Source organism: Aythya marila (assembly GCF_965140915.1).
Source record: "Aythya marila genome assembly, chromosome: 2".
In the NCBI taxonomy this organism is placed as follows: domain Eukaryota; kingdom Metazoa; phylum Chordata; class Aves; order Anseriformes; family Anatidae; genus Aythya; species Aythya marila.
Genome location: NC_139043.1, coordinates 146,813,109 through 146,827,502, shown reverse-complemented (window position 1 = coordinate 146,827,502; position 14,394 = coordinate 146,813,109).

Here is a 14,394-nt window from a genome sequence, read left to right as displayed (position 1 = left end):
GGATTGGGCTTCCTCTTGTACATTTATTCAGTATTAGTATTAGGAGTTATGTCCAGCCTGTCTGGCAGTGCATCCCCATGTCCTGATCAGTTGGGAGAACAGGTAGGGCTTTAAGACCTGGCCCTCAGACTGGCCCAGCACATCTGACACCTGGTTAATAAAAGACAGTTTTAGAAGCATTGACATAACAGTACTTTAACTGACATCACCCAGACCAATTGTGCCCTTAATGACCCATATTTTATGTAACCAAAGTAAATAAATAAGGTAAAAAGGGACAAAGTATGTGTGCCATATTTAAAATAAGATGTTAACAGCTGAATTTATACACTGGCATCTGTACAAGACTGCAAAGGAAACAGCTTCCATTATATATCATGCCTTTCCACCACATTAATTCCATCATAAACCTCTTCTGCAGCACACTTTTATTGCTGTCACCAGGCACAAATTAGTGTAATCTGGTGACAGCAGCCAAGTGCTTCCTTGAAATAACAAGGCAGAAGTTTGGTTGCACAACCGCTTTTTGTAAAACAACAAAAGCATCACACATCTGTATGACTCGAGGCCAGTTTTGAAATTGGGGAAGCTATCAAGAAGCACCTTAATCCATTTTCTGGCAGCCATTGGGACAACTTCCTCAGAAACATGAGTGATGTAGGGCACAGTGCAATGTCCCTGTGGACCTGTAGCTGGTGTGTTTGGAGGTGACTGTTGCTTTCTGCATCCAGACCCTGTTAATCCTCACTTTGATGAGCACTTGGATGGTTTGATGTTGGACTTGGCCAACTTAGCTGGGTGATGGTGACATTCACCTCTCTCTCCTTCTGGTGGCTTTGCTGTGGGGTGGCAGTTCTAGCTACAGAGTCATGAGCACCTGGGGCTGTCTTGCCTTGAAGAGCTCCAGCTGATTCCGAAGCTGTAGCCTCTGCCACAAGACAAGCCATTTCCAAAAACACTTTAGCACTAGAAAGCCGAAACTTAACAGAGTTAGAGTTATTAGAAAGGTATCTTTTTCATTTTCAAGGTAATCAAAACTATTAGTTAAATCTCAAAAACTATTGGTGGTCAATACTTTAATGAGAACATTGAATCTTTAACCTTTGGAAAAAAAAAAAAAGAGTAATGTTCTGGTGACATGTTGAATATGATGTTATTACAGGGCTGAGCTAAGGCACTTACTGTTCAGAGAATTAAAACAACTATTTAGGAGCAATAACCAGGGGCATGTCCTCTTTAATAATATGGAGCGATCAGATCTAGAAGCAATATTCCATATCTGTTTTTTTTTTTTTTTTTTTTTTTTTTTTTTCAAGAAAGAAACAAAATCTGGGGGAAAGAAACTGCCAGGTTTTCTGAAATTAATGTTGTTGTTGTTGTTGTTATTATTATTATTATTATTCAGACACCTGGAGTGTTTCTGATTGTGTGCAGAATCATTCCTGCCTACCCCGGGGGACATATGATCAAAATGGGTGGTGACATGGCAAGGGAGGATCCTGTGGACATTGGTCTTCACTAAATTTGTGCCACGTCTGCTCATTTCCCTCTCACTGCATCTTGGCTGCCCTGCTGGCACTGCAGCACTGCTGAGGGTCCCATCCAGGGCCAGTGATGTGCCCAGATAAAGCATGAAGGAATCAAAGAACTCACTGGCTAAATAAAGCAGAGAAAAAGGTCCTATTCTCCACTGGTGGCAGTATGCCTACCTGCTGCATACATGTACAATCTGCTGGGGTAGCAAGGTGACCTGGCCTCTGGTAATGCAAAAAATAAAAATAAATAAATACTCAAAACAAACAAACAAACAAACAAACAAGCAAAGCACACACACACACACACACAAACACCAGCACCACCAACAAAAAATTATATTCTCCGAACTGATGATGTGCACAGGGTTAATTGAGAGGGAGCAGCAGGAATCTACTCTTGCATGTCTGGCAGGTAGCAGCTAATCAGTTTGACCTAATTTTTGTTTAACATTTAAAAGGAAATGGATACATTTTTGCAAAAGAAGATTGTTATACAAATGTGTGTGAGCCTGTGTTTATATATATATATACACAAATATATATATATAGTAACATCTCATTAAAGAAAATCATCACTTCTTGTTTATTTTGTATAGTGTAATTCATAGCTGCTATTTTCTGTGGATGCCATTAGACGGTATTTTACTGAATGCCAAAACTCAATACCAACTCACTGTAAGAAATGAAGCAGAAAAACTATAATGGTATTCTATTAGTTTATGTTCAGTTTAGGCAATAAGGATTAGAAAAACTGATACAAAGCTAAACTAGCACTAGCAGGCATATTAGTTTTGTAGTATGTATTTGATACCAAATGAACTGATTAAAAAGATTACTGTAAATCAACACATGGACTTTAAAGCAAAAGAATTGTCAAGGCAGTTTTGGCACCTAATCTCTGGGCTATAATGCACTGCTTAAAGTTTTATTTTATAACAGAGATTATTCTCTCTGTTATACTGATAAAATTAGAAATGATGAGGTAGAAAGTTGTAGTAGTAGAGATGTTCTGTTTTCACCTAAGGATTTTAATGGATTAAGCTTAAAAATGTTTGGTGAATATCACTGCATGTGGAATATGCTGGCTCTTAAATTCTGCCCTAATTTGATACAGTTCAAATCCCTGTGTTACAAAGTGTTTTTCCCACAGCCATGCAATGATCTCAGTTAAAGGAAACAAACAAATAAACACATCAAGAAACCCCTCTGAAACCAGGAGCCCAAGGAGCTAAATTTTGACATCCCAAATAGCATCTCCTAGTCTGTATGGAGCAAGTGTATACGGCACAAGGAAGTCAGTTCTTCAGCAGATAAGTGATGGTAGGAGACTGAATGATGAATTACCCAATTCTCCATTATGCAGACAACTTAGTTGCTTTTCATCCCAGATGGAAGCACAAGGCAGCTGTGCTGTTTCTCTTTCACACATTCACTATTTCATATTCTTAAACACTTGTAGCTCTCATAAGGTTCCTCACAGGTGGACTGAGGTGTAGGAATGCACATTTGGGACTAGATATTCTTTTCAAACTTTGCTCTTCTTCAATATTATAGAATTTCAAATATTCTTGTCACTCTTATAAAAGTCCATCAAGTTGGGCATTTGAGTTTTTGATCTCAAGGATGCCCTGTAAACTTGGATGGGAAAAGATGTTTTATTGCACATGGCATGAAAAAAAAAAAAAAAAAAAAAAAAAAAAAAAAAAAAGTATTTCCTTGAGTGGTTTTGCATATCCTACCTTCTAATTTAGTTGAGAGCCCTTTGTTCTTTTATTTTCTTATGCATGTGATCATTTCATTCTCTTTTCATATGAAAGGTTTTCCATGCCCCTCTCTTTTTGCCATCTCCCTTTCCTGAAAGTATTTTTTTTTTTCCACCCGCATTTGCAAATTAGCACAGTCAAAGGGAATTTTATTTTCATGTGTTATCTTTGTTTTGTCTCATGGTTTCCAAGAGGGATGTTTTCTTCAAAGACTACTTTCCTGTGCCTAAAATCTCTAGGCAAAACAGCCATGGTAGCAAGGGTTGTATCTTTCCTCTACTCAGAATTGTGACTGCTTCTGTCAGGACTTACTTTGACCTCTTTGTCCCTTGAGTACAGGACTCACTCAAGTAAGTCTGTCGTTTTCTCAGTGGTGTAACCCTGTCTATCATGAAAGCAGCAGAGACTTAGAAAAAGTGCCACACAGAACTGCTACAGTGAAAATTCTTTAAAACCACTTATTTGAAAGCCATAAGTGTTTTTTTTTTTTTTTTTTTTCTTTTTTTTTTTTTTTCTGTGATTGCATGGCACTGCATCAGGTGCTGGGCAGCAGCAGGCTCCTCCCTGTGAGCCCACAGCCTGTGAAGGGGCTCACAGCAAAGGTGCCTTCGTGCCTTCGGCATGTTGAGCTGCTGAGGAGTGAGTTCCTCAGGGCTGAATGTGAAGTGCTGTCACTTTTCCCTTAAAAATAATTAGAACACATGTTTTTGGCAAGAATGTCTACTCACAGCATTAGTCAACCTGTGTTCTTCAGCTTTATCCAGTTGGTGTTTGACTAATTCCTACAAATAAAAAAGAATTGCTGTTTCCTTACAAGTTAGATTTATTTATCTGAAAAACAAGGTCTTTGTCAGTGTTAGTGATAATGTCAGTATTATTCTTGACTTAAGCATCCTTAATTTACACAGAGAAATTCTTAAATGCTATGGTGAAAGAGCCTATGGAAAATCTGAAGACAGACTGATAGTTTCTGTGGGCAGTTGGTTTCTGAAGAGAGATGTCCACGTTCAGAGCTGTGTGCTTGCATGAAAGATAACATTATCATGATATTTTCTCAGCTGTGTTTAAGCGAAAGGAAACCAGTGGCCTTTGCCTTATGGACATTAATTTCCTCCATTAGCCCATCTCCTGATTCTTCCTGATGATGAATAATGTTACCAGTTGTTTTAAATATAGCTCAATTCAAAGAAACAGGGCAGAAACTTTATAAGTGTGTTTCCTTTCATTCTTTAGCCTGGAACCCCTTTCTTCTGTTTGTGTATTTTTGTTAACCATAAAACACTGTTCTATGTCTTGCTTATTTTACGAAGTATTTACACCGGATAACTCATTTTGGGGTTAAATTCATTCTTAAACAAAAAGCAATGGGCCAGCAGCACCTGAGATATTCTCTCACAGGCAATGCAGTTGATAACCTTCTGGGTCAGATTTGCTGTTGGTGTAAATTTATATAATACCCTGACTTGTCTCCCTTGATGACCTACAAATTCACTTTTAGCCTTCACCTGAACAGATCTGTCATGATATTTAACTTATAGTTGACAATTTTTGACAATACAGATTTTAAAGCCAGAAGGGGCCTTTACATCATTTAATCTGACTGTCCAATCTGTTGATTGTCAGGGACTCTGAAGTGAAACCTGCAGAATTTTTGAGCTCCATGAAAAACAATCAAATTGAAAACTCTCTCTCATGATTGTGTATTTGACAAAAAGCAAATGTACCTTAGACTCAGTCATAAATGCCTGTGCAGAATATTCTCAGAAGCTGGGGGTGAGTACACCTCTGTTTTGAAGGATACCATAATAAATGGCTTAAGGTGAAAGTGCCTTGCACCTCCATCTCATAAAAACTGGCAGCCCCCCAAAGCAAGAACATGAATTTAAGATTGGTGTATAATAACTTTTAAGACTGTTACAATGTTAGTGCTGGATTGATGTGGAAGTAGTTCAAGTCTTGCAAAAGTGATTGAATATGTAAGAATAAATCCCTGTTAGGCTAAGTGTGACTCCCATTGTCCTACCATGGAAAAAATTTGCCAGCAGCAGAGTCACACAACTATTAGAAATTTCAGCCTCAGAACTTCTTTATTTCTGCTAGGATTTGAGGAGAGACTGGCATCAGGTCATGTTTCCATTTATTTATTTATTTATTTATTTATTTTTTAAAGTCACATTCCATTGTTTTTTTGCTATAGGTCTCCAAAGTGGGCAGTGGAAGTTGTTCATATGATAATGAGAACAGAGGCCTCCTGGGTTTTCAGATTTTAGAGCAATAAAGAATTGTCACATCCTTCAATTTGGTGAGTACAGAGTCAACACTGGAAAGTTTTTGAACAATTATATGTAGCTGTGCCAGTTGTGTCATATCTCAGGAATGGCTAGGTAGACAATGGACTTTCCTTCTATATTGCTGTGAAGACTCAAAAAATTCTCCAAATCAGAAGGATCTGAACTGTTGAGACAAATTATCTTTCCTTCCTCTGAGTTAAGGATGGAAGGACGGAGTTTCCATGGTCAGCATAGGAAATTCAGGTCACAAAGAATGATGCAAAAGCCACAATGCCTTTTGGTGCCTGCATAAAGTCCTGGGGTGACCTTCAATATTTATACTCCAATCTTTTTTACAACTGTTGTTTAAATAATAGGCCTTTCCTTGACAGTGATAATCAGAAGGGAAATGTCACCACAAATACATTCCAGAGGAAAAGAGCAAGCTGAGTGAAACCACAATGTGCTCAAGTTATGGCTATATTCAGACTCATAAAAATTTTGCCTCCGGATATTAGATCAGATCATAGCACATAGATAGACAAGCCATACTGCCTAAAGTAAATCCTTCAGTAATGAGTGCATTAAAAAATACGATAGACAGATCAGATGGATTTATCCATTTATTTCTGAAAATAAGAAAAAGTAGACATGGATAGCTGAGTAATTTTTGAGGCAAGAGGTCATGTGAACACTACATTGTTATAGCTGGAAAGCTGGGCCTGCATGTATGGAGAAGAGCAGTGAGGAACACTCTTGTCAGTGAATCCAGAACTTGGATCTTTCAATGAGTTTTTGTGAGACAAATCACTGAGTAGCTTTGACACATCAGTCTTTCCATGTTTCATACTCACTTACCTTCTGGTTGCAAAATCTATGGGAAGGAATTTCCTTTGTTCAGGGTCTAGTGTTTCCAGATTCTGGGCCCAGGAAGAACTCCCAGTTGATTCAGTAATTCATCAAAAGATAGAGGAGGAGAGGAAGTAAGCTAAAATAATATGAAGTAGACATGATTAAATCCATAGAGTCACAGAATAGTTGAGTTTGGAAAGGTCCCGTGGACGCCATCTGGTCCAACCCCTGCTCAAGGAGGGACACCCGAAACAAGGTGCCCAGGACTGTCTCCAGGTGGATTTTGAAGATCTCCAAGGATGTAGACTCCACAATCTCACTGGGCAACCTCTACTGGTGCTTGGTCACCCGCACAGCACAGAAGAGCTTCCTGGCCCTCAGATGGAACCTCCTGTTGCTGGCACTTGGCACCACTAACAGTAGTCTGTCTCTGTCGTTTTCTCTATGTCCTTTTCTGCAGAGCTGCTTTCCATCTAGGTGGCTGCCAGCATGTACTGGTGCCTGGGATTGTTCCTATCCAGGTGCAGGACTTTGCACATCTACTTGTAGAACTGGCTGAGATTCTGGTCAGCCCATTTCTTCAGCTTGTTGAGATCCCTCTGGAAGTCTGTGTGTCACTCTCATGGGTCAGCCACTCTTCCCAGTTTTGTGCCATCTGCAAATTTACTGAGGGTGCTCTCTACATTTTTGTCCAGATTGTTAATGAAGATGTTAAACAGGACTGGACCCAGTATTGACCCCTGAGATACTTCACTTGTTACTGGCCTCCAATTAGACATCGCACCAATGACCACTAACCTCTGGGACCAAACATTCAACCTGTTTCTGATCCACCCAACTGTCCTTATTATTATCCACTTATTTCTAAATGATTTTGGAAACTCCAATGACAGCAGTCCCAGGCAACCCTTCACATTCTTCTCTCCTCTGCATTCCACAGCACACAATAACTTCAGGTGTCTAAGAAAATTCTTTGAGTAACCAAAATTTGGCAACACAGGCTCTCTCTCTCTCTCTCTCTTTTTTTTTTTTTTTTTTTTTTTTTTAATGTTTTCTGTTTTTCCTTTCCTTTTTCTGCTACAGCTTTCTGCAGTGCTTGCCAGAAATGATGCAGATTGGAGTTGGTTGCTATTCCTAATGTTAAACTGTGAATGGTTCAGAGGAAAAACTGGGGCTTTTATTTGTTTATTTTTATTTTTCCTGTCTGCTATTGTACAGTGTATACAGCAGTATCTATTAGAGATGCAGACAGCTATGAGGCAATATTAATACTGATGATGACAATAAAATGCTTGTGGTTCTATGTCCCATTTTTCAACCCACGCTAATGTAACCCTCTTCTGGGAGAAGTAATTATAGTGAACAAGGCTGGAGGGGTGTGATTTCTCTGTTAACCTCAGAGAATCGTAGAATTGTTCATGTCGAAAAAGACCTTTAATATCATCTAGTCCAACCTGCAGCCTAGTACTAAAGTTCATGAGTAAACTATGCTACTAAGCTCTACATCTACACATTTCTTGAAGACCTCCAGGGATGGTGACTGAACCACCTCCCTGGGCAGCCTATTTCAATGCTGTACAACCCTTTCAGTAAAGAAGTTTCTCTTAATATCCAGCCTAAACCTCCCCTGGTTTAGGACATTTCCCTTCATCTTATCACTTGGTGCTTGGGAGAAGAACCTGATCAGCTAGTACCTCCCAGGTAGTTGTAGAGAGCAATAAGGTCTCCCCCGAGCCTCCTCTTCTCCAGACTAAACACCTCTAGTTCACTTAGCTGCTCCTCACAGGACTTGTGCTCCAGGCCCATCACCAGCTTCATTGCCCTTCTTTGGACATGCTCTAGCACCTCGATGTCCTTCTGGTACGGAGGGGCCCAAAGCTGAACACAGTACTCAAGGTGCAGCCTCACAGAGCTGAGTACAGGGGGACGATCACCTCCCTGATCCTGCTGGCTGCACCGTTCCTGAAACAAACCAGGATGGTGCTGTTCTTCTTGGCCTCCTGAGCACACTGCTGGCTCATATTCAGCCAGCTATTGATCAATGCCCCCAGGTCCCTTTCCACCCAGCAGCATTTCAGCCACTTTTCCCTCAAAACGTATATGTCCACAGACTGATCATGCAGGGGTTTGTTCTGCTATTCATCTCATACTCTTGTTTTCCTTCCAAGGTTTACTTTGGGCTCAAACCATGGAGTTCAATTCTTCCGTTTCAATATGTTGCTATACCTCTGTCCAAAGCTGCACTTAAATATGTGGGCAGTTGCTGTGGTTCAGCTGATACTTGGAAACTTAATATGACACGTTAACTTGAATTTGTGTGTGTGTGTGTGTGTGTTATTTAACTAAAATACTAATTTTTATGGTATTAAGCTCAATCAAAAGCTCTACATTTCACTCAAGTTCTGCAGGAAAAATCCAGACCTATGGAAATTCCAATGCAAACAGAACTGACAGTGGTAGATAATAAGTAGAAGAACTTTCAAAATGTGAAGTCTGAATGTCAGGCTTGCATAGAATTAGGAGATAGGAACTAATATGGCAGTTTTGTGTTATGTGGCATACAGTTCACATCAGTCCCGTTCGATCTCAGCTCTACCAAAGACAGCTTGAACGATATCTCTGTTTTGCCAAGATGCTTGCTGAGAAACCAGGTTGTTTAAGAAGAATAAAGTGTCAGGGTATGATAGAAGTTGTGGCCATTGCTGTCCTGATGAATCTAGTCTGATCTGGTCTGACTGTTTTAATGCTCCATTCTCTGTGAATATTTTTTGCTGGATGGGTGGCAATGCACAATCCTCCTGATGACTACGTGTGAAGAGGGTCCCATATCTGATGGCACAGGTTCACTGATGACAGATTCAGACGCAGATGCCCATGCTGCATCCTGGAGAATCCTGGCTATTGAAAATAAATAAGAAATATTTCTGAGATTCTTAATGTGGTTTTATTTGAACAGTGACACATATGAAGTGATTGGTGTTTTGTCAAAAAGCATCATCATTACTGCTGTGATACTTGTAGACTTTTGTTGTAGACGGGAACAACTCTTCACAATTTGTAACAACCAAAAACTCAAACCCAAAATCATGCCTGGTTGGCCAAGGGGCATAACATTCTCATAAGTATTTGGCCTGGTGAAACTCAAAAGCTTGAAGCTTGTTTTAGCAATAGAAGTTCACTGTGGCAGCATAGGCTATAGGTAAGACTATAAATACTTTCACAATTTCAGAATTACTAATGTAATTATGTCTAGCTAATAAATAATCTTAAACATATATATATATAAATAAATAAATAAATAATTCTAAGTGTTAACATTCTGATGCCAGATCTTCGTTGTTACAATAGGCCATACAGACATTTCAGACAGAAGGGCTAGATCAGGAGGGTGGGAGTAGTCTTCAGCCACAATGTTTGAATAGACACAGTCCCTCCCCCAGGCAGTGTGGGGTGGGGCTGCAGCATCATTTGGCTCCTTTGCCCATCAATCTGCCCCTAAAAGATAATATTCTCCCTTCCCCCAAAGCACTTTTAATCTGAAAAGTGAGTGGGTGAAACAGGAGTGGAACGTGGAGGGCAGATAGATTAATAGTTGTAAGGGCATGTTTTCACATATGCTAACCCATATGTACAATTTGTGGGAGTAATAAGTCAATCTCTCTGCCTATCAGGACAGAGGGTTTTAAACACATCATGGCTGAGATGGGAGAAAGCTTGAAGACAAAGCAAGAAGGTTATGGCTGTACAGGGAGTTCACGTTCCAGGACTACTTACAGGATCTATTATTAGAGTTCTGGTTTGTCTAAAAATGTTAAAAATAAAATGTTTCTGCCTGATACAGCTTGAAGTAGAGTGAAAGATTAATTATGGCATTATGGATTTAATTTTGGTATTCTTACACCCCCCTAACCTCATGTAAGAGCAGACTGTTACCCTATACAGGAGATTGTTTGTTTGTTTGTTTTTAATTATTATTTTTATTATTATTATTAAAAACAAAACAAAACAAAAAACACGTAACATGCCTTTGACCTTTCACACAACCTGGTGCTCAGAGGGTGATGTAGAAGATCCATTTGCATTTTGCACTGCTGCTTGCTGTTCATAAGGAAAACAGCCACATTGAGATGTGAAGGTAACTGGACCAGTGAATTGTTTGGACTTCAGTGTTTTCCTGATGCTTTGAAGTAGATGCAAACACATTGCCTCTAATTATCAACTGATGTAAATCAGTGGAGCTCCTATGACTTTACTAAACTTTAACTGATTTCTGTGAGGATTTGTCTATTTGTGTTCACAGCATCCATTAGATGCCAATATCTGATAAATAACAATAAAAGAAACTAACAGTCCTCTGGTAACAATAGCTGAGAGGATACAAACACTGGCAGGATGTATCTCAGCATTTAGAAAATACTCTACCAAACTGGGAAAGAAATCAAAAAGCAGTGAGACTGGAAAATCTCAGAACATGTTTACAGGCTCCTTTAATTCAGTACCATTCCATTACACTGCCAAAATTAATCACTGTCTTCAGCTCCTGTCTTGGTTTCTTATTTACTGCTAAGTTGATCTCCTTGGTGAGATTTTATTGCTCCCAACTATCATGCTCCTTTAATATAAAGTCTGATACAGATTGCAAAGAAATGAATAATGTAGGGGCCAAGCAAATAGGAACTTAAGGGTCACGTGTGGCTCTGTTAAATGTAAGTGTAACACCTACTCCATTAAACAGATAGCGTGTGTACAGCCTCAGATCCTTATGTGTGAAATGATTCGGTTGTATGTTAGCTACCAAGAATGAGAAGCACAGATGTAATAGACAAGCAATGTTCTTTATCAAAACAGCAGTCTGAAAAAGAGGCTGGACTGCCTGCAACCCCTCTTGCAAGTACAGTAACCCTAGTGCTACCTGTCTTATATGTTGTGGGAACTCAGCTTTTCCCCTGCTCTGCCACAGTCAGGCAGCCTGACATTGTTTTTGGTATGAGTAACACCTTCCCTTGGTGGGACATGGAGAGAACTGAGACAGCTTTGCTTTGTTCAAATCCTAGATTAGGTTTTGGTTTGGAGTAGGACTCAGCAGTTCTGCAATTACAAAACAATCCTTATGGGACTGAGTCTCTCTCCTTTTTTTTTTTTTTTTTTTTTTTTAAGGATAGGGATGCTATTTTGCTTTGTTTATGTGGTGTCCATGGCCCTAACCCTCACTGCATTCATTGTGCTGCAGTGTATGTTTCTTAAAAGACCTGTTTAATAAAATAACAGGACATAACAGTGAAAAATGCCCAAAATGTCAGTTCTGTTTTACCATTTGAAAGATTGGACTAGGCCCACCTCACTAAATAAATCAATAAATCATATGAAATCCCTAAGAAATCAAAATACTTTCAAGTACTTTGAAAGAGATTGTACATGGGCAAATTGTGTCTTTGCTTCTGCAAGTCTTGGCTAGATACATCAGACTGGTAAGAGAAGAGCTAACATAAGTAGGAAGAGTTGTAATGAATGAAAGCTGTATGGTTGAATCCTTCAGAAAACATCCTCCAGTGCATCACTGAGAAAGTGGGAGTTAACCTGGCTCAGACAAGGAGCCTGTTCTGATAACATTAAAGATGGCTAATGATGTTTAATCACTTTCTTTCCCTGTGTCAACACTTCCCCCTCAACAACTTCATTGCCTCTGATTAGAAGCAACCCATTTTAATCGGCTAGTGATGATGAGCTCCTTTAACATAAATAGGTGCAGCTCCAAATGGCAGTAAGGTGGTTACCATTCCTTATGCATAGTTCAGTAAGCATGATATATATATATCTGAGCTAAGGACAGTATTGCACTAGGTACTAGAAATGCAGTGTAATAGAAGATATTTTTGTCCTGAAGGATAGACCTAGCTAAGAAAGCTCAAACAGAAGTATTATTTCTAAATTATAGGTGAATGACAAAGTGTGGAGGCAGATCAGAAGTCTCATCTACGGCCATCTTTGCATCCTGTTCATCATCAGCTTGAAGACACTTGGCTCTTCTGCAGGTGCTTAGAGATCCTTCAAAGAAAGACTACAGATGAGGAGCAGTGAAGTTCATCACATTGCAAACTTTAGAGTGAAGGCACAAGTTGAGAGACTGTTATAGTATGAGCCACCTGATAACAATCTTATAAGACGTATTTTGGCATGATAGGTACCAGGTTTTTAAAGCAATCAGGTCTTGCAAGGGCATATAATTATTGTGTAATAATTTCCCATTTGTCATACAGGGTTACATGCTTTCATAAGGTGTGGAGTTGCTTTTTACACAGCAACCACATAGCCTTGGGCACCTGATCCTGAGTGAAATTGCTTCACTGCGATCTCTTAGACAAATACTCCTTTTCTGTTACCACGTGATGATCTTTTTATTGTCTATGGATCTTAGGTCTCTGAAGGCTCGTGGAGATGCTTCCTTTTTTTTCACTCTTCAAGTGAACTCAAGTGGTAATGGGAAAAATTCTGTTTTCCACAGTTGGACATTTCAGCTTTCTGCTCACTGTAACACATGGAAGATGGTATCTCAAAAGCAGAAGTCACTAGTGAAGACATACTGTGCATAGCTGTCAAAAAACATGCTCTACCATTAAGCTAAAACATGAAGGCTAATACTAGAGATGTTTGAAAATGGAAAGCAAATAGTTCTGTGAACAGCAGATCAATGAAGAAGTTATTTGACTCAGCCATGGCACCCCTCCCTGCTTATTTTCATTTGACCTGGAAGAGGCAATACACAGTATATGCAGCTGGTCCAGACCTGCCTGGGTGACTGGGCAGTCAACACCCCTTCTTTAGGAAACAAGCCGAACGTAATGCAATGTCCCTCTGATGTCTGTGGACTGAACAAATGGCTTTTAATGCTGCATGCAGTCTCAATATGTATTTTATACAGGTCTCTTGTAAAAACTTTTTTCTTCTAAGAACTCTACTCTGCTGTCTGATTTGGGGGAAGCTGGACAAAATGCATTCAAGAAGTTCACATAACCCTTGTTTCTCTGGGAAACAGGGTAAGCAAAAATCTGTAAGTTGTACATAAAGTTGTTTCCACTTTTCTTAGAAAATCTTGAACCAATTCAAGCATAACAACAACGAAAGAGGATCAGGGAAGTTATTTGAGCAGAAGGAATTCATTGCTAACATGGGCAACTGATTCAGCCTTAGGACATCATTTTTCATGGTGAGAACTTCTGAATAGCTCTCAGTTCTCTGTACCTCTGTTCTTCCTGCACTAACTCTACTCAATGCAAAACAAACAAACAAACAAACAAACAAAAAACACACAACACAAAACAAAAACAAAAACAAAAACAACACATTGCTGTTGGTGTGTTTCCTATATTCTTCTCTCTCACCAATGCAGTTGCTGTTTCTCTACTTTGCAACTCATCAACTTTCTCTTCAAGGGCAGGATGCTGGAATTTTGAAGGAGGAAAGAATCTCACACTTCCTCCTTCCTTCCTTCCCTCCTTCCTTCCTTCCTTCCTTCCTTCCTTCCTTCCTTCCTTCCTTCCTTCCTTCCTTCCTTCCTTCCTTCCTTCCTTCCTTCCTTCCTTCCTTCCTTCCTTCCTTCCTTCCTTCCTTCCTTCCTTCCTTCCTTCCTTATTCCAACCTCAAACAACAAAAGTCCCTTAAATGGTCTTACAGCTGAGTGTTATCACTTTAAGCTGGTAATGCTGAACACGGAGGTGCTGGTGTTATGAACTTGCTGACTGTGATTCTTGGAAAGTATTGTTGTGGGTAACAAGGTAGAAATCCACACAAATATGCTGACTTGCACCACTTAGTGTACATGGGCTTGCTGTCTCTTTTAGTGTCATCTGCTGACATATATTCTCTTTTGCCTATGACTACTCAAGACATGGAAAAAAATAATATAACGCTCCATAGTTTTTAAAGTGTAAACACTAGAAACTACATCTTTTTTTTTTTTTTTTTCCTATTTTTTTT